The sequence below is a fragment of the Cephus cinctus genome, unplaced genomic scaffold (assembly GCF_000341935.2).
Source record: "Cephus cinctus unplaced genomic scaffold, Ccin1 Ccin1_scaffold0689, whole genome shotgun sequence".
Classification (NCBI taxonomy): domain Eukaryota; kingdom Metazoa; phylum Arthropoda; class Insecta; order Hymenoptera; family Cephidae; genus Cephus; species Cephus cinctus.
The window spans coordinates 571,232-591,122 of record NW_014333312.1 but is presented as its reverse complement, the minus strand read 5'-3'; the positions used below and the strand labels follow the sequence as shown (position 1 = coordinate 591,122).

The 19,891-nt window shown below is 43.6% G+C and overlaps 1 protein-coding gene across 1 annotated transcript in view; it reads left to right on the top strand.

The window, feature by feature from the left end:
- Nucleotides 1-19,891, top strand: part of LOC107269666 (nuclear pore complex protein Nup88) — a 257,533-nt gene that overhangs the window by 78,740 nt on the left and 158,902 nt on the right. Inside the window, exon 2 of the mRNA XM_025086989.1 lies at nucleotides 19,101-19,217. The gene's annotated coding sequence lies outside the window, so the exon portion shown is untranslated. The remainder of the gene's footprint in view (nucleotides 1-19,100; nucleotides 19,218-19,891) is intronic.

Below are 19,891 nucleotides of genomic sequence, written 5' to 3'. Positions count from 1 at the left end.
AAGTGTATAATAATCTTTAAAGAATTCTATAGGTCATTTTAAATATAGGACAAAGAACATATGACTCTATATATTTTTATGGGAATCCCAATAATTTTCCACGGGTCGTTGGATATCCATAGAGATTCACCCTAAGAACAGAGTATAGTAGTACCGTGTGTATCTATGGTTATTATTTATACCCTATAATACATTACGCAACCCTTTGATGAGTATCAGGCGGCGTCTATAGGTACTATAGCATTATTTGGATGCTCCATTGGTTCACGGCAGTTCGCCCTTGCAGCATAAGGAATGAAAGGCGGCAGTTAGAATCAGTACGTGTGTAGGAGTGGGTTCCCATATAAATATACGTACGTTTGGGAAACATGTGCTACCGCGTGATCCTTGGTGAAGGGACACCTGCGATCCTTGAAAAGGGACGTAGGAGGCCAATATTCAAATGCGATCCTTCCTAGATCAAACCGGTAGAATTCCAAGGGTTGATCTTCCGGATAGGAAGGACTGCCTATCGTCTAAGATTCTAGTTCATTGTCATGTGCCATTTGTGTAGTATGTGAACGGTCTAAAGATGGCGGGTAAAGACTGTTTTGTGGGGTTTAGAAAATTCGGGAAGGTTTTTTTCGAAGATGAGAAGCTAGGTAGTCCCATCCGCGGGTTGAGGGGCCCTTATTAAAATGAAATTTGGTTCTGGGGACCGAGTGGGTCCGATGGGCGATGAGTTTATTCAAATGGGACCCAGTTGAGGATAGGTTGCACGATCGACAATAGGTAATATCAGCTGTGAGGGTTGAGACTGGTGCAGAGGACTCGGATGAGGACGAGGACAAAGAACCTCTAAGGCCCAAGTAATTTCAGTCACTTATATTCTCATTACCGTAGCGGTCGCGGGAAGAAGGAGGGCAGCACTGGCGTAAAGGCAGCTCTCGACTTATTACGTATTAATACATTTCTCTGAATCCTGCGCATCCCGGACAGACGTACACCGGGATAGACAGACGGACGGACGGACAGGATGGAAAAAGAGGAAGGAACAAGAGAGAGAGAGAGAGAGTGAGACGGCATGGACGAGGCCGCTGCTGCCCAGGGCGTCCCGCGGGACACTGTGCTCGGTTCTGATGAGAAAAATTACCAGAAATAAAAGGAGAAGCGGCATCGCGATTATACAAAACGGATATTACAACGGGCTCGGCTCTGTCTCTTATTAAACCTCCTCCTCGTTCTTCTCCTCCGCGACCAACAGCAGCAGGAGCACCTCCTGATTCCCTAACTCTCCCTTCGGAGTCCTCGTCCTCGGTTCCCTCTCGACTGGCTCATAAACCACCGAATTCAATGGGACGCTACAGGAAATCTTCCTGAAATATTAACCCCTGCCGCTCGTTGGGGCTCGTGCGAAAAATCACCCCTTTCACCCTCTCAAACTCTTTTCATCCCTCTCTCGACTCCACCTCCTCATCCAGATCTTTACAATCAGCGCTATACCACCTCTCCATGGACCAAGGCTGTTCTGAATGGAAGCAGGACCTCTGAACCATGACCGTAGCACCGGCACGAGCAAGGGCTATGAATTAGGGTACGCAATCGGAAAGGAGATGCACGTCCCTCCAAATTGTCCAGCCTCCGTAGAATAACCCCTTGAAGGTGCATCATCTCATCCTCAAGATGAAACGCTTGCAAGCGTTCAAGATGGAGCTCTAGGGTCGGTTGAGTATGGTCCAGACGATGTACAGGGTACCACGGTGGGAAGGGGCTAGGAAGAGTGAATGACGTAATGGGACTGGTGGTTGAAAGGAGGTCTTCTGTTGCTATCTGCCAGTGAGATAGAGTCTAAGGAGTCTAGAGGGCAGGAAGGGATTGTAAAGACGGGACGGGCGGGAGGGTTGGGTTCGTACGACTAGTAAGGTACCCACACCCAGACTTCGCTAGGGGAAGGGTATTTGTGTAATATTCCGTTTGTCTTGTCTTCAGAGCATCCGCTAATGTACACAACACTAGGAAACACTAGGAAACACGCCCGGGCTGGAGGACGGCACCACCGGCAGCTACTACTAGGATTGTTATTGTACAATTTGCTAAGACTAAGGCGCTCTGCTCTCTTCAGTATGAGAAGCACCTTTGGACATCAACCGGGTATCACACAGAGGGACTACCACCTTATAGACCTGGCCGAGAAGTTCTATTGTCAAAGCGAACTAGCTAACGAACTACTCTTTCTCGCATCGGTACGAGGACCACGTGGATGATCCAGTCCAATTCTCAAAGTTCAAGTTTCACCAGGTAAAAAGTCGACTGAACTCCCTGCCTAGGGAGTTCAATATTTTTCGTGTGGACTCTTACGCTTTACTAGCCTCGGTCCAAAGTTTCCCTGTTGACCAAGATCAAAGCGAAGGACCAGCACTCAGAGATCTGTGATGCTGTCTAGTCTAAGTTACATATGGCAATGCCTAGGTAACCTGTCAAACGTAATAACGAGGATATACTCACGACTGATAATGCTTGTTATCACTATTATTATTAACAATTACGTTATCGAACTCTCGAGTCCTGTTTACGGTCATGTGTCAATAGAAACACGTGACGATTGCATAATCGAGCCAAAAGGCGTGTCTAAATCGTCACCGAAGAGAAACAGTCGAAGGTCAAAGCTCGACTCGTGGTATAGCTTATGGCAGTTGGTACCTACTGGGAGAGATGATAATGTGGAATAGTGAGGGAATAATGGGGACTGGGAAAGTGGCTGTTCTTACACAAATAAAACAGCACTTAGCCCGAGTACTTACCTCGCCATGACAAACAGACAATGGGAATATGACATGTGCCCGAACTGCCTTGCGAGTAACGCCGGAATACGAACTTGTATGTAAATCCAGTTGAGTATGCACTCCGTGCAATGACGATGGCGACGGCGATGCTACCGACGTCTCGCGGCACGTAAGTTCGCGAGTTTGGGTGAATGCAGGTAAATCAAAGCCATCCTGGTATCTCTGACGTGCCTATCTTTCGGGATGGAATTTTTCTTGCTTCGACGTAGGGATGCACGAAATGAAAATACCTTTGGGAATAGCTATGTACGTATATTAGTATACGTATATGCGCACGTGGCTGGAAATGCATGGAATGAAACGTATCGAAAATATTTTTCTTATTATTTTATTTCATTGCCATTAATAATAGTTTGTACTCTCGATTAAATGTATTATTTATCCATAAAAAAAAGTCCTGCTGAACCTGGCCGATTCTTAAGCTCGTATCACATGAAATGCACAACATTGGACGTTTTGGCATCCGGACAAGCAGACAATCAACTCATCGAGGCGTGTGGATGCATTTTTATTATATATTATAGACTGCCTGATCCTTCCTCCATATCGTACGTCACTCATAATGTCAGTCGCTAACGTAGCGTCTCGAACGTATTTCATGTACCGGGTGCTCCTTAAGCTTTGCGCTTGATTTATTCCGTTGCCATGGAAACGAGTGAGACAAGTCGAATTGACCTTGGGAAAAAGACGTTTGAATACCTCGGTAAGGGATTAGTTATGCAAAATTATTCTCTGGATGTAATTATAATTTTATTTCTGAGAAAGTCAGTTATTCGTTAGTTACGTGGGATACATGAAATTGCATTTATCCTAATGAGATTTTATGCACAGAAAATAATGATCGTCGTGTATTAATCAATCTACCGGTTATAACGTATCGGACTTAAAATTTTTTACCGCGCGTACACCCTGTAGGAATTCGAGTAGGTGTATCGGACGTATCTGGCTGTATCAGCCGTACACATAATTACCATCTGATAGAGTCCGTTGTCTGTCGAGAGGCTGATTTCATACTTGTTCTTGTTGGGCCCGTCAAAGGTATCCCTGTAGCAGCGGTAGGACGGCCGATCTCCGATGGGGCCTTAGGGGTCCCATGGTCCCAGTCCCGTCTGGACCAATCAGAAGGGCCTGTTCGGAAAATAAAAAAAGGATCATTAGAAAGAGGCTGCATGATGCATCGGAGGGAGTCGATGCCGTTTCGATGGCCGATCGAAATTCGATTTAGGTTTCTGCCTCATATAAGCCTACCTTCGGATCATTAAAAAGTGCATTCACATTTCAGATATGAAATTGCACATAGTGCACTGGCAATGCAACGCTCGACGAAGGCAATGCAATCCTCAAGTGCATTCGGAGTGCGAAGAGCATAATTGTCAATTTGAAATTAATAACCACATAAGAAGACTAAGAAGTCCTGCATTACATACTGAGCTCGCAGTGCCAACACCTGTCGAAAAATGCAGATAGAATGCAGCTGCTTCCGCTCGGTGCATTTCCTGACACAAAGCGAGCAAGAACTCTGCCACGTAATTTTGTGTAGGTCCTTTATGATTTTTCGTATCTACGTATCACACACGTTCGTATGTCTTCTTCGGCAACAAAACACGAGCTGATGTTATTTCGTTCGGACCACGTCATAAATATTGGGTATGAATTAATTTTTGTTCTTTCTCTCTTCTATCTCTCTCTTACCTCAATTCTCATACCGTACCTGCCTCCTACTCTTCTCTCAATCTTCCTACTCGTATACAACCCATCTGGCTCCTTCAGCATCATTCCACGTTCAGACCATCTCCTAGAGCCCAAGGCTCATAGACATTAATACGCCGTGGACTCCAAACTGACTTACGTATAATTACCACATCGAGCCGTCTATACCGGGTGACCGTTATTGTCACGGAATGCGTATCCATACGAATGAAAAGTTGAGAAGACTCGGGTCGCCTTTTCAAAGATCGTTCACTCCCGATGGCAACGACAAGGCAGGTGATCGACAGACGGAAAACCGTATGAAGTTAAAATCTCTTTTTTTTGCCACCCTTATTTCTACACCCTCCCTTACATTTTTTTTTGTCGCGATTTCGTCAACCTATTGTCCACTCTCGTCACCCATGGAGTACCTATTTCTTTTCTATTCTCCCACGCAAGAATACCTATCGAACCCATTTATTTTTTTTTCTTTGGTCTCCCTATATTTCGTCAGATAAGCATCTTATGCGGATCCTCGGCGGGAATTTTATTTCGGATCCACCATGCGGAATAGAGAAATTCTTGTATCCCTTTTCTCTGCGACACTCGGCATTCACTCTTTACTTGACTGATTTTATACACGGTGGTACTAAAAACTGAGTTAATTCTTTTTTATTATTTTTTTTCCTATACTCCACACGTCATACAACATATACTTCTGCGGTTCAGTCTGTTCTGTTGTCCTCGACCCGAGTATCATCCTTCACGACTCCTTGCTAGTATGAAAGCAGGAGACGACACCTATCTGATTATAAAGAAAGGAGTTGATGGAAAAGGAATGGTGAGCGAAAGGGATCACCTGTCGGCGCGAGCATCTCAGCATAGGACTGGTCTCGATAAGGACTCGCATTGTCGTTACATCCGGTCGCATATTGGACCCTTTTGTCGGGGACTTATATTTATTCATTAACAATTACCGGGACTCGCGATTGAGTCGGCTGAACGGGCGACGGCGATCCGAGATAAGTGCGAACGATCATCCGCACTAGGTGAACGAACAGGAGAGAAGAGGATGAAAAGAGAGCAAGGAGAACGACACGGAATAAATTCCCACCGAAGGACAAAGACATAGACAGCTAAAGAGTGCCTGACTGACAAAGAGAGAAAATATCGTTTCCGTCGTGAGGCAGCGCGACGATGAAAACCGAAGAAAATCAAAGTTTTCTTGTACTCGAGCAAGATTACGTATCCCACATGGATGGATGTCTAATATACGATTTCGTTGAATCCTCCGGAATAAGCCATCCGTGAAAGGACAGATCAGGAATAAGGAGTCTTCTATAAAAATAATCTTCCAGCGACTGATCTCCGATAGATACACCCTTCGGACTGGAGTGTACGTGCGAGGGTGGGTGCAAGAGAGACAGGAGTGGACTCTCTCCGTGATTCGCCTTCAGCTGGTCTTAACGCGGCTCTTGCTGATCCTTTGTAAGTAGTTCCCACATTGTTGTCCAACTATACAAGGGAGCCCTCTTCATCCAATCCGTGAGAAGTTCAGCCGAGGAGTGTTTGCACTCGTTGACTCCTCGCAGGAGTATCCGAAAACAAGATCGAAAATCCTTTGAAGCTAGGCCCTGTATGGTAGTTCAATGTGAGTCGATAAGAATTATTTAGCTCAATTCGAATGGACGCATCTATCTAGGCTAAGGTTTTAGGGTCTACTAGCATGTCCGTATAAGCTTCCAATCCATTATATGAATTAGCAGGGTGACCTGCGAATCATCCAACAGAGTGTTAGCACCTTCGCGTCCCTGACGAGTCGATCAATTAACTAATGATTGCTAATTAACACGTTTGAATAGCCCGATATCTATGGAACGTTATGTCACTTTAGATCCGACCAGTCTTCTCTGAGCCTTAGTTTGAGTTTAGCCGTCGATCAGCTACGTGCTGAGTAATCAAACAATTACGAGGTGCCGCTTTCATCCACCCTTGCCAACCTATTCTCCCTCTCTCTCTCTCTCTCTCTCTCTCTCTCTCTCTCTCTCTCTCTCTCTCTCTCTCTATCTATCTATCTATCTATCTATCTCGCTCCTACTCATTCTTGCTCAATAAGCGAACCTAGAGAGAATCGACTGTGAATACGAGACGGCCTCGAATTTGAAACTCGGACCGAAGTGCGATTACAACGAAATAATGCTTACTAGTCGATATTATTGCTGCAGAGTTCGGCAGCTCCAAACGCAACCTAATTGACTGTTAAATTATCCCGGACGAGAACTCTTGCAATCAGTGGTTCTCAGGTATAACGCATGATAGATATCACTCACCTTAAATAATTCAATGATGGATACCGAAGATAATCACTGATCCAATTGTTGGATACCAAGGGATAAGAAAATGAAAACAGCCTTTGATTATCCATTCGTCTGAAATGAACACGAGTGGGTTAATATTGTTGAATTTTTTAAAAGCTTTTTTTTAACGATAGTGCTTTGTTAACATTAATAGGATAGGGGGTGTGTAAATTATGGGGCTTAATAAGTGTTAATGAAAAAGGGGAATTTAGAAACTTTTAGAGTCGAGATGGGGATGCTGTGTTATAGTGAATGGCTGCAAGTACATGGAGATGTATTTTGTAATGCATTCAGGTGCACTCTTATGAAATGATAACGGAACAGATAACGTATGAAGCAGCGACTAATAAGCTTGAACTGTGTGCTCTTACGTAATCCTAGGACTGAAAACTCGCTGCAGGGCTGCTGCCTTTACGGGCCATAAAATTTCGAAAAGGGACCTCGAAAGTATTTGCAGAAAATTGAAAACTTCACGCTATGCATATTCATGCGAACATGGTTTAATATATGTTTTACGGTCAGCCACTACGAAGTCCAGTGCGTGTATGAAGAGCCGTGTTCTGGCTTAGAGCGTGTTTTCCATATTTCAGAATGGAAAGCATCCACGGACTCTTTTTCGTTTCAATATATTTTTCTGCGCTTCTCCTCGAGTTTTTCCAATGGCCCGTAAAATTGCAGGTCGAGCATACGAGAGAGTCACGAGGGAAGTTTATATCGGCATTGAGATAGAAGGGGTGAATGAGAAAAAAAATATCCCGTACGAGTAAACGAATGACGGGCGGTTGAAGGTAGAAATATTTTTAGAAAAAGTGTAAAATGAAAACATTGAAAATTTGTCGTTCCCAAAACCAAGTCCCAGGACTCTTTCACTCGGAAATAGATTTTAATCGAGAGTCATAGTCGTGAATCGAATTTACGATCGAGTGCGGCTATTTAGCGGGTCGATTTAAGGCCACTTGGATACTCCAAACGGAACGGTAATTAACATAAAGTATTAATAATGTCCAAGCGCGGACGTTTTCTATAACGAAGCTTTTTCCATGTATCCGCCAGTTTATGCGGCCATTAGATTTTACGATCGAACCGAAAAATTTCAAGAACGGACAGTCTTTGACGTGGTGGGGTCTCCTTCATTCTCCCCTTCATTTATTCCTCAACCGATTTCAAGAACCTTTGACCCAGGTCCAATGATCCTGCATCTAGGTTCTGTCAGAATCAACATCCCATCACTCATTTTTTTTATTCGTTCGATGTTCCCATCAAAACGAAAATCCTTGCAATTTACTTTGAAGTTTCCAAAATCCTACACCAAATGTCTTACTGACTCCTGCAGGGATGCTGGGGGTTATGCAGGAATCCGTTATTAGGGTGAAATGCACTAAAATATCTGAGGAAAGGGGTGTGGCACTAAGGGAGACATTTTGGTATTTCAAACCCAAGGAGTTTTCTTGGTGAATTACGACATGGAGCCACCCCGTTATAGTGGCCCATGTCAAACCTTTTTCTCGTCAGGTTCATTTCATCCCTTATCTCATCGAATAGTTTTTCAGTCTTATAATACACCTTTAACATAGGTATCTACATTTTATTTCTTCGTATTAATCGATTTGGTAGAACGAAATTTTATTTTTTACATTTTTTTTTACTTTTTCATTCATTTCTTATATGTTTCACATCCTCGATAGCCAACTCATAAGAAAGGCAATAATTATCAAGCATAGCATGGGGATTAGGGTTTCGGACGATGCTGGCTGACGTTTGTACAATGCTCAGGGCACTGCATCATCTTGTTGTTGTCAAGGTGTCTACGGTATATACCTATCATGATATGCCAGGGATTCTCAGAATATTACAGAACAATTCAAAAATGCTGAAAAATTTGTCTATTCAAAATTTGAATGTAACGAATCTCATTTTTTTTCAAAGATATAATTATTACCAATTCCAAACAAAGATATATTGAAAAACACTAACATTTTTATATCCAAATTTTTCCCATTGATTCAAGGGTCGTAAAGAATGTTGATTTTTTATTAAAAAAAAAAAAAAAATATTATCTTACTTGACGTTATTATTGAATCCAAGAGAAATCTGCTCGGGCCTAAGATGTAAAATAAAAATTCCATTCGTTCGACGCCACTCAGGGATGAGGATCCCTGCTGTTTTGTGGAGGCGGTTCGACCTGGTTGTCAGTTTGACAGGATCGACTTTGAGGTTACACCGGTGCACCTTGGCTTTATATATCCAGTCTAGCTGTCTATCCCTGCTCTTCATGCCACTCGAAGGTAACGGCGTTAATTACTAGCACTCGCAGTGGACGCCGACGTCGAGGAGTATAGGGAGCGACAATGTTTATCACGGGCATTGGATTCTCTTGAATTCCGAGCAACCTCAGATCGATCGGAGCAATCAAATGAATATAGGCAAGGTCCGGTCCAGTTTGGCAGGAATGGGATGCTGGGGTAATCAAAGAGCCCAGAGGGCTTCAAAATGACTGGAATCATCACATCAATCGGAGATCATCTGCTTCTGAGGTTGCTGATCCACGTTCATCCGTAACCTGCTTGTCCATTTCCCTCTCGATACCGTCCATTAAACGTTGAATCCTTGACATTCGGACAGCACGAAACGCCCACGGTATTATTAACGTTTCCGAAAACGTGAACAGCCCAGCAGCTAACAGCAATAGCAGAGGCAACATCGAGAAGGGGTTTCATAGTAGATATCACGGTGAAATTAGCTGTCCGATGCTAATTAGCTTTCAATTTAATCACAGCCCGCGTCGTAATCGTAGGCTGGAAACACGATTCCGATGCCACGATGCCGGGAACGAAAATCGGTAAACTATCAAGCCCACCTGGAGACCTCCTGTCGTATACATAGGGATTAAGGTGTATAGATTAGAATTTCAATAGCCGTAAACTATCAAGACTGAGCCAAATAAAAAATTTATATATTTTGGAAAATTCATTCAGATACACAGCTTCAAGAGTGACTGATCAAATAAATACGTGGGGACCGTTAAGGAACTAAACGACATTTGGCCATCGGTCTACGGGATGCTGGGGGATGTAAAATTAGTATTCCTAAGAGCGAGTCCTGGGATGAAACAGTGGATAAACTAAGATTTTATAGTTTCTAGTGGTTGGCAATAGCGAAGAGAAAGATGGGAAATAAGAATGGTAGTGGCCTCAGGACCTCAGCAGGGGAGCAGCCAGAGTAGGAACGGGATAGTCCCATCGTATAGCTGGTGACCCGAGGGCCTCAGAGGCTCGAGGGTCCCTGGTAAGCCTCCGAGACCTCTTAAGAGATCTGATCTACTTGGTTATTCATCTCGTGTTATTCTGGCAAAACCTGTCCAAATTCAACTCGTCAAAATTATGTTACGCGCCTCTCGGTTCCTTTTTGGTCTCCCCACCCTATCCTTTAGCCTTGCACCCCTCTGACTTCGGGGACTTCACGGACCCACCTGTCCCACTCTTTCACGGTTCTCTTCCCTTCCACTACTTCACGGCGCAGCAACCACGGAGATTTTATCACGCAGTGATTTAGAACGTGGCCTGCCGATCTGGTAGCTCGAATTCCGCTTGTTTGTTCGAGGAACTTCAACTACTAATTGGTCGAATACTATATATCCCTCAGTATTTTCACAGCCACCGAGAATCATCCCGAGCTTCACTTATCTTTGGCCTGTATTCGCACAGACTATTTTTATCCTCTGTTTATTTCATACTTTCATTCCCGTCGAATCAAAGCAACTCCTATCAGTACGGTACTTAAATTCGACAGCCATGCTCTCCAGAGCGTGCCCACTGAATAATTCAATGATACTTGGTAAACGGGAGATTCGAATTCTCCCAGGCAGCGGAGAAATCGTTGGATGCTTGGATACACGTATCCTGGGTATGGATATTCGTGGATGGATAAGATGGGGCTACCTTACTGGTAGCGGAATCTTGCACCGGTTGCTGGTCGGTACCTTCGACGTTTAACTTGTCTGAAAGATATCGGGAAAGGGTCACGACTGTGGGATTCGTTATCGTTTAGGGAAACGTGTACCACGGCCATGGGAATTTCTGATTTACATATTTATTCCACGAGGCAGATCCCGCGGGATGCATTATACTACGGCAGGTAAAATTCAACGGGTAGAAACAACTGAAAGAAGAGATAAAGAGCTTCGCAAAAAAATGTGTGACGTTGTTTCGTCCATATTCCCGTGTACGTCATAGCCGTCTACGGCAAACAGGTTAGGGCTGCTAAAGTTCATGCGGATCACCCTTAATATTAATCCTTAAAGGTTCCTATCTGGTATCTGAACTAACGTCAAGGCGCTGCAGCTTTCTCACTAGGCTGATCTCACGTATCGGATGGCTCATGGTGGTTTTCGCTCCTTGCTACTTAACAAACTTACGCTCTGGTTCGTCCCAGCAAGAAGTAGATAGTATTACTAGTATCAGTAGTATCGCTACTGGCAACGTCACTGAGAGTAAGTATAGAGGCAGTAGCGTCATCAGCATCAGAGAAAGAGAGAGAGAGAGAGAGACAGAGTGAGAGAGAGAAAGTGGGGATCCAGAAATTCTTAACACTGTTAAGATATGTTAATTTTGTTTACCTATAAGCTATTAAAGGGGTTCTAACGTGCTTAAAGCTAAACCAGTTTAGTTTTCAAGGGATGCGTTCACGGGGTATCCTATGGGATATAATGTCAGGCGGCTTGGAGTGGTGTACGAAGGTGGATAGGATAGGGTATGGGTCCACCCTCTAGGGGAGAATTTTCGACGTTCCAGAAGATCGTATCACTGTGGGCACCTCTCGTAAGCACCAATTTGTATATCCAAATTCGAAGGAAATTTTTCAAACCTTAATACTTGTTTATTTATACATCTATCACGTCGATTAATTACATTATTTTTCTTTGATTTGTCAAATATTTTACGGTTAGGTGTTTATTCCTGAAAAGTTTTGAACATCCCTTTAGGGTTGCTAAATGACGACATGGTACCTATATGAACCGCACGTGGGACCATACTCCCAAGAAATTTTGCAGCTGCGTTCTATTACTAATCCACGGCAGAACAATTTAAGTGTTTGCCATCACTAATAACCTGGCGAGCAAACTTGGCATTATTAACAGGTTCGCAAACATCTCCTGTATTAGTGATCCCATCCTCCCTATAACCTACATAGTCTTTAGGTCTACCAAACCGGCCCGCACTCCAACCCTTATTCTGATCTCTTGTACAGATATTTGCCATGTCTACACTAGCAAATTAACTCCGGCGATTTGAAGATAAAGGATTTTCAGAACGCACCTCGTAATGCGTATCTATAGATAGTGAATTAGTATCTTCGTTTATGCATTAGGGAAAAAAAAAAAAAACAGAAAATTATGATAATAATTAAACTACGTGATTAAGCTCGTAATGTAATTCATGTTGCGACGCAAAATTCAATGTGGCAAAATGGCCGTCGAAGTCGTTTGACTTTTCGAATTTATGCAACGAGTCGCGCAGCCGGTGCCGCTGCCTGAGACGAGATTTATCACACAGTCAAATATCAAGGCAAGATCCCTCGTCAGTCGTGTTTCTATAAATTCGCGGTGACACCGAAATTGCGAAATGCAAACGACACAACGGATTGGCTTGCTGACAGACGGCAATGGCAATACATTTCGAGTCGAACATTATATTAATATTCTGGGAACGTTCGACCACGTGCTTTTCGCTCTGTCTTCTCTCTCTCTCTCTCTCTCTCTCTCTCTCTCTCTCTCTCTCTCACTCACTCTCTCTCTTACTCTCTCTCTCTTACTCTCACTCTCACTTATACGTAGGCTAACCTTTCTGTATAGATGTACGTATACTACGTCCATATACACATCTTTTCTTTCTGTTTCATTTTCTCTCTCTCTTTTCATCCAGCCATAGTGACGCGTAAAACGCCGGTACGCTTTGTCTTGCAAATTTTTCCGCGAAACGGTTTATTCTCGTGTTGAACGTGAGTCCATCTCCGTACTATATAATAGGCCGTCTTTCATTGCGAATATCGCGAAATTCTTATTTCGAGTCCAAAATAGATACAATGAGAAAGAGAAACAGTGATTTTACGGATTCTTCGAAATAGTTCTCATGAGAAAGCATTATACGTCAGACCCAAATCAAAGTAGTCGATCATGCGTGTACTATATGCGTGTGTGTATTTTTCTAGGACTGTATAACGATAATGAATATTATTAAAGACAAAGCTGCTAATACGTATAAAAATGTGAAAAATGAAGAGGGAAAAGTCGAGCAAAGATTTTTTAGGTTCTTATGGAAATAAGAGGCTGCATGTACCGCGAGTCGAAGACACAAATGCATTACGATGAAATACTTAACGACAGCGCATTCACGTTGGGTCGTTATGGTGGATCTTTATGTCCACAACAAAGCATAAATATAGCTGATTCGCCTAAGGGCTGCCTTTTGTACCATAGCTACGTATACCGGGTGATCATCTATCGAGATATCTGCGTAGGACGCAAGGTGTGTACCGGGAACGGTTCGCGCGACATCCAGACAAAATATGGACTCCCGTAAAAATGACAATTCTCCATTTCTCCCGGTTCCCTCATCTTTACAGCATCTGGACCCTTTGAGAATTCGCATATTATTTTATGCAGGTCGAATCAAACGTTGGATTCGTTATACTCTGTATATCCGTAACAAAAATACATGACAGATTCTCCTTATTCCACACGCTTGACACAACTAATAAATTCCGCAATTGTCATTCCGATCTCGCAACGGTTGAGAACCGATTCCTTGTTCGAATCCTGTCGATACTACCAACCATAGTATTCCCAGAATTTCAGTATTGCCACTGTGGGAAGAGAATGTCTCCAGATCTAAAGTTGGAGGTCTTTGCCTTGGGCGGATGTCGAACAAAATGGCAAATGCTCCAAGCGACAGCGAACGTCAGCTGATCGTCTTGAATATTTTTTTTTGACATGAGTCACACTGACGATACGTACAGTATTCGTAAAATTTGTATAGTCCGTGCCAGAAGTAATATCTATACCGTTCCCAGTCTCAAAATCAAATATATACATATGTGTAGTCTAAGCTCAAAATTATTCATAAACTTAAGTACAAGATAATGGGGCCTTTATCGCCCGAGTTTTTAGGACCGGGTTGTACCTTCGTAGTAGTAGAGTCGTTCCATCACTACGTGGTGCCAACCTCCCGCGGCCTTTAGCGTCTTATTGATAAATTCCGCCGTCGAGAAAGTTCAGGACGTATACGTAGACTACGGATTTGTTATCCCCGCGATCGGTCCAAGTCCCGAGATAAATGCGGCCCCCTAGGGGTGCAGGGGGGATGCGTAGGTCCCAGGAACTCGAGGGCGCAGGGGACCCAGTGATAAACAGTGTCGCTCATTCACAATGGCCGGCGAACACGCATTAAAGCGGACTAATATGAAGTGTATTAATGTGCACGGCATTGTCTAACCCATGCGTACACGGCTACTGTCGTGGGGTCCACCTTTATACCTCCATGGGGGGCCCCTCTTCCGAGCCTACGTACCTACGCTCTCTACCGATATACCCGGTGACTTCTGACGAACGCCCATTCTTTATGGACATACCTTCGCTTGAACTTTTTTTTCCTCTGACTGTATCCGGAAACACCTGGATATGACTGGATGGGCTCAGTGATAATGGTATCTATGGGGAACTGAAGTCTGGTCATGGGTCAAGTGGAGATCGTGGCTGACCCAACCGAGCAGTCAGCAGCCACCATCGCATGGCAGTTTGCAACGATTGTTTTCTCGATCGTGGGAGTCGTGGAGACGAGCATAGGATGGCAGGGTACTCAAAGGAGGAATCCTGGAGGGCGTCTTCTTCGCATTCCATAGAGAGTGCACACCCCGTATGGGGCCAATCGCACTGTGGGGATATAGGCTAGTTCTGCCCACTGGTCTAAATTATGGGGTCGCTGTCCAGCTCGCCACGCATAAATGATTGCCCGTGTTATGTTAAACATCCTGGCTCTCTGCGGAGCTCACGAGTGTGCTCACCCACACGAAACCTCTGGGGAGGTGGAAGACCCCGAGGAGGTGTAGTAGGTGGAGAGGAGAGCTACGGCTAAAAGTTATTTATCTCGGACAGTCGCGAGCTTGGATTTTGAATAATTCCAAGAGCGACCGCATCCGAAATGACTGGCTACTCCCGAAATTCCAAACGGGAGGAATATTGTATGAGTGGATTCGTATGGTAGGACAATTTGAATTTGCGAATTTCCACAAAAGTTCATTTCAATTATGGGGGAAGCGGTACAGGTCTCTGATTAGATGCTGAGTTCGTATGGAGGTATTAGGTAGTTAGCGCATCGTGCCTATGCTGGAATATATATAAAGGTAGCGATCATCTCTCGAGATGGCTGCCAGGTTGCAGCGTGGAAAAAGACATATTAGAGACATCATAATGCCAGGACGAAGCTGTGTTACAATTTATAACTGGCTGATATCGCGATAGAGTCTCAGGTTCGAGGCATTGTGTTCCTTAAGGTTCGTTCCATCCGCTGAGGCGGCATCGACTGCCTGGGTGGGGTCCTGGCTCCTTGGTGGCCGCTTCAGGATATCCTTTTGATATCCTGTTAACTAATGCCTACCATTCGTTACAATGTGTACCCTGATATACATTCGCCACGTTCAACGGATACTGTACCCACAGCTGGACCCAACAGGACTTTGTGGTATATACCTATTACACGGCTGATCTCTCATTCCTTAAACGTATCTAACGAGGACGTATTAAGTAACTGCAAAATTTCGATTTTTTATTAAATCCTTTTTTTTAAGTTTTAAGGATCATACTGATCCTGTAATAAAGAGATAGCCATGTTAAAAAAAATATGTACAAGGGTAGAAACGTGTGTTCAAGACTGGATCAAGATGATTACGACCCCAGTCCAGCGAAGACAAAAGGTCGCATCTGTTTAAACGAAGAATTCCACAGTCAAAGGAGTCGCGATTCCTCTTCGCTGATACATCCTGATAAAAATTGTCCAGATCCATGCGCGACAGATACCGCAAGAACCAGCTGGACGAACTGTGGTACCTGCTTTACTCGTAAGTTCTACATATCATGAATGTGAACACCTGGACGACAAGAAGAACGTGTCTAGAATGAAGGATCAGGACCTGCACCTTGGTCCACTCCCTTCTCCACCTAACCACATAAGAATCTCTAATTTTTTTTCAATACCCGTACCTGCGTCTGTTCGTAAATTTTTCTCTAGTATCACAACTACCTTGCGATACGAAACAATTGTAGGTTGCATCTACATTATGGCTGGGTCAAGTATTCACTTATGGAATACATCAAGTCATTCATATCAATATCACAAAGAGAAGCCGAGATATGGTTCCCTCGGTTGTGGCCTTAAGGCAGGGGTCCTTCCTCGACAGGGTCAGTCCAGTAGGCGGTACCAATGAGGCCAGGCCTACCTCCATACCACCTTAACAATGGACCAGCAACAACGTAACCAGCTCTCCTAGCCGTACCTCCATTCCTGACACACGTCACACGATACCCACCCTGACTACCCAGCAGCTAGTAAGACCTACTGAAACTGACTAATGAGTGAAAGACTAATTAAAAATCAATTTACCAAATATTCAATTAATCACAAGGTTGGACCACTTTTTCTCAACCTCAATACCAAACTATACCAAGCGCCAGACTCTTCCTACTGTAGCAATAAGCGTTCCGAGTCAGCAATGATCCAGTTACCTTGAACTTCCCTGTTTCCAAGAGACCATTCAAGAAGGCTCCCAGGTGACAAAGTGTCTCTTCCTATCCGGAATCACCAGGACACCAGGAACTGGCAATTACACACTTAACAGGAGTGATATCCATTAGCGTCTCTGGTCCCACAGCGCGAGATACGATAGTCCATGAAACAGGTCGTAGTCCAGAAATTCTCACGGTTCCTAAAATGATTATTACCATTGCGCATCAGTATAAAACCAGCTCAGCGCTTGACGACTCGGTGACTCTGATGACTCCGTGACTGTGAGGCTACCACCGATGACACATTCACAGAAATTGTTTCAACTAGTATACTATACCCGGCCCACTAACTTCACCGAGGATGAGGTACGACGAGGATGAGGAGACACACGGTGCTCGCTAACAAGCCCATTGCCACTTTATTATCGCACGTGAATCGCCCGGGAATAGCCACAAATCACGAGAACTGGTTATCTACCGTGGTACCTGCGTGCCCGTGGTTGCCACTTGCCAGTAAACGCCAAGACGCGTCCTCCGGGTTAGCCAATCAAACTGAAAACCAGAGAAATGGGCCTCGGGTTGGTCGAGTCCAATGAAATTATGTAAAATTTAATTTTACAGATAATCACAATTAAATATCCCTCGCGGTACATTTACATCTATACGTTATAAATATATATAAATATATACAGCAATGCCAGGAGAAACAGATAGAGAAAGGGAAACGGACCAAGTGGACGTACTAAATCATCTTTGTGACAAGAACAGATGTCTACAAGCCTTTGTTGGTCCTAGTTTGTGCAAAGGCGCCATATAAGACTGCGCCGGTACCCCTGGTTCCTTCGAGGACTCTGGGCCCTGGGGACTCTTGGGTCCCCTACGGGAACTCACCAGAGCCTTGGCTACGACTGTCTTCGTAGTCGTATGGGTCCCATGCTTATGTACGTTAAGAATAACAATATAAAGTAAGGCCCACGATAGTATATCTGTATCAATTGTATGCATATACGGGGGTCCCCATGCTTTGACATTCCTATATACGATATGTACTACATAGAGATACGTATAAATAGACTGTCTTCGCGTAAGCCAATGCTAGCCTACGTTACGTTTGTCGCGTTTTACCATTATATGGTTTATCGTTATTACTTACAACAGTGGCTGCCGTAGACACATCGTGCTTTTGGCTTGCGCGTATGCTTGGTATACGTATACTTATTGGGACATGTGAATTTCAATACTCGCGTATAAGAGGGAAGACCAAACGTTAACCGTAACCCCTATTAAACCCCATACCTTATGTGATCTTCATTTAAATACGATTATGGATAACGGCCGCGGGCTGCCAGTATCAATTTGATATTCAAATAGCCGATCTTTTGTTCGCCAACGATTTTTCGAGCCTCGATAATACCGGCAATCTCTTTGCATTTCACCGTGAAACGAGAGAGGGGACAGTACGATAGAAAATTTAAAAATCGGATTACACTCCGATACGTATTATGGCAGTGTCATACATTGTTTTGTTTTTATAGATTTATGAAAAAAAATTAAGGTATGTACAGAAGAGAAAATTCTTACTGGTCATGTTACTTCGATAAGACTCGACCCGACTCAACTTGAATAAGATACGCAATCGGTGACGTTTCTATACCAAATATATCGCACAAAGTGCGCCGCCGTGTGCTGTCATATTAAATATTATTTATGCTCTTGCATATATAAGCATGCCAGGCTACCGCTCTAGCACAATTGCACGCGTGTGCGTTTACACGCGTATTGTCCCTGGAGAACGAGTAGCCAGTGGTATCCATTGGACCCGTTACATAAAGTGCATGTAACGTACAACGCCATCCCAATCAGAAAACAATATCAATCCATTGTTTCGGGTTGCCTATAAATATCATAAATATCGGCCGACTGAGTTACAGCCGATCTAAGTCGCAGATCGTACTCCTCGGCAGGCTGGGCAAACCTTAAGAAATATCGTTAAAGGATACCTGAACAGTCGGATAGTCTCGCGCTGTATTATTTATCGGATCGTTTATATTTGTCCTCGAAATCATGCGAATTCCTGGTTGCGAATTGTTACGAATTATTGCAAAGTGGAATAACGAAATTCGTTGCTTTGCGTATTATACTCAAAATTGAGACGCTTGAGGATATACGAAGAGAAGAAGATAAATGTTAGATCTCTCGGAAGCAAGAAAGGGTTTCGTGACTGAATGGTATAGTGGTATCGGTATAGGTATAAGACTGCGAAATGGATCCCATTAATAAAAAAACTTTGTATTCTTGTTAGATCGATGGGCTTGTTTGTTGGCACCTTTTTTCTTTATTATTTTTCTCGTATGTTATATAACTTATATGAATACACAGTACCAGGTGCATGGGATTTTGTAGAGTGTGAGATTGAGGTTTGTTATTATTTTTTTTTAATAGTCTATATGTTTTTAGGGTTAAAAATGCCGAGGTCCATTGAGAAGACGCAACAGGGATGCTGGAAATCAAAGTTCGTCTATGGAAGATGATGGTACACAGTCCGCCATCTCTCGTCAGCCGTCAGAAGCCAAGGTAAGTCGACAGAGGCTTTCAACTTGTGCAAGCGGGGAAGAATCAATGTGGGGATTTTAAATAATTTACAATTTAACGTCATCAAAGAGCACGTGCATGGCTGATTGAGCTAATTGAAATTTGAGGTCGACAATAGGTCGATGATATAATAAAACCGATTTTCAATGTATAACAGAAGTCCCATAGGGATTCCATAGAAAGAGTCACTTTCCTATCTTATCAATATTAGCATAGAAGAGCAGTTTACAAAATCGTTATAACCAGGGAAAGTGGTCGTCTGGGTCTACTAAAAAGGGCATATCGACGTAACGTAGGAACCTTTAAATAAAGAGTGCGCTGAATGTATATAGATATACACGCATGTATCACGTATATCCGGTGAATGAATTTAGAATTCAGAGTCAGGTAGCTGCTAAAAAGAATTCCCAGAGTATGGATAGGTATAGACTACGATAGAGGAAGTCGAGCGTAAAGGGGCATAAAAATTGTAAGAGGGAGAGAACAAAAATAGTCGAACCCACCAATGACGTAGATAGAGACAGAGCTGGAGTTATCCTTTCGGTAGAAAATTACGATAAATCCTCGCTCGCGCGTTTTCGCACTCATCGTTCAGACGAGCGAGCGGCATAATCTCGCATTGAGTGGGCAGGTTGTGGGGTTCTTGGGGGGCGGGA